Source organism: Apaloderma vittatum, unplaced genomic scaffold (genome assembly GCF_000703405.1).
Source record: "Apaloderma vittatum isolate BGI_N311 unplaced genomic scaffold, ASM70340v1 scaffold39706, whole genome shotgun sequence".
In the NCBI taxonomy this organism is placed as follows: domain Eukaryota; kingdom Metazoa; phylum Chordata; class Aves; order Trogoniformes; family Trogonidae; genus Apaloderma; species Apaloderma vittatum.
In genome coordinates this window covers 1-900 of record NW_009724061.1, presented here as the reverse complement: position 1 = coordinate 900, position 900 = coordinate 1, and the positions used below count along the sequence as shown (strand labels likewise).

Sequence of the window (900 nt, the reverse complement as noted above, 5' to 3'; positions counted from 1 at the left end):
AGGGTAGGACAGGGATGCCTGGGCTTCACCCACCTAACGCCCTAGGACAGTCCAGCTCCCCATGGAGATGAGGAGATGAAGACACATCCTCAGCACGGCCCCATCCCATCTCCCCACCAGCGCGTTTCGGGAGCTTACCCTTGCTGCCTTGGATGAGTAGGGATCCTCAAAGAGCGCCCACATCCTAGGCTGCCAATTCCGACAGCAGCCACCCCCTCCGGCAGCCCCCGCCGCCCCCGGCGGCCTGTCATCCATGCCCAGGCGTTGAAGGGCCATCTCCCTACCCCCTTCTTCTTCAGGTTCCTCTCCACCGGCCCCTCCACCGGGCTCAGGACTCTCGAAGATGTCCAGGGCCTCTTCAGCATCGCGATGCTGGCGGTACGTCATCCAGCAACAGGGCTCCACATCCGTCTCGTCGATGCCCCAGTAGGTGAGCTCCTCCTCGAAGAGGGGTCCGCAGATGTCCGCAGGGCAGTGCAGCTTGCCCGTCCGGTAGTAGTTGAGCACATAGGAGAAGATCCCGGGGTGACGGTCGAAGAAGAACTCGTTGCTTTTCCCATCAAAGTCAAAGTTGCTCTGGGCATCGGGGTCGGCGAGCCAGGCCAGGCGGGTGCCCGGCAAAGTCCGTAGGGTGCTTTTATAGGTCTCATGCCGGGTACCCCCTACATTGATGGTGATCTTGTCCGACTCTTCCCCTTTGCCCATCTCTTCCTTCAGGCATGTTTTGGAGGGTGGTTTGTTCCCAGACTTGCGTCCACGGTAGGAGGAGACACACACCGAGCTGATCATAGATTTCGGTGGATGGGAGATGCACGCTACGCGCACCCTTCCTCCGGGCGAGGAGCTGGGGGTCGGCGGAGGCGGGAGAGGGGGGCAGAGATGGGACTGGGGAGGGGAAAA

The 900-nt window shown here is 61.4% G+C and overlaps 1 pseudogene; it reads right to left on the bottom strand.

Moving 5' to 3' along the window:
- Window positions 1–138: 138 nt before the first annotated feature.
- On the bottom strand, window positions 139–789 carry LOC104276144 (annotated as a pseudogene).
- Window positions 790–900: the final 111 nt, after the last annotated feature.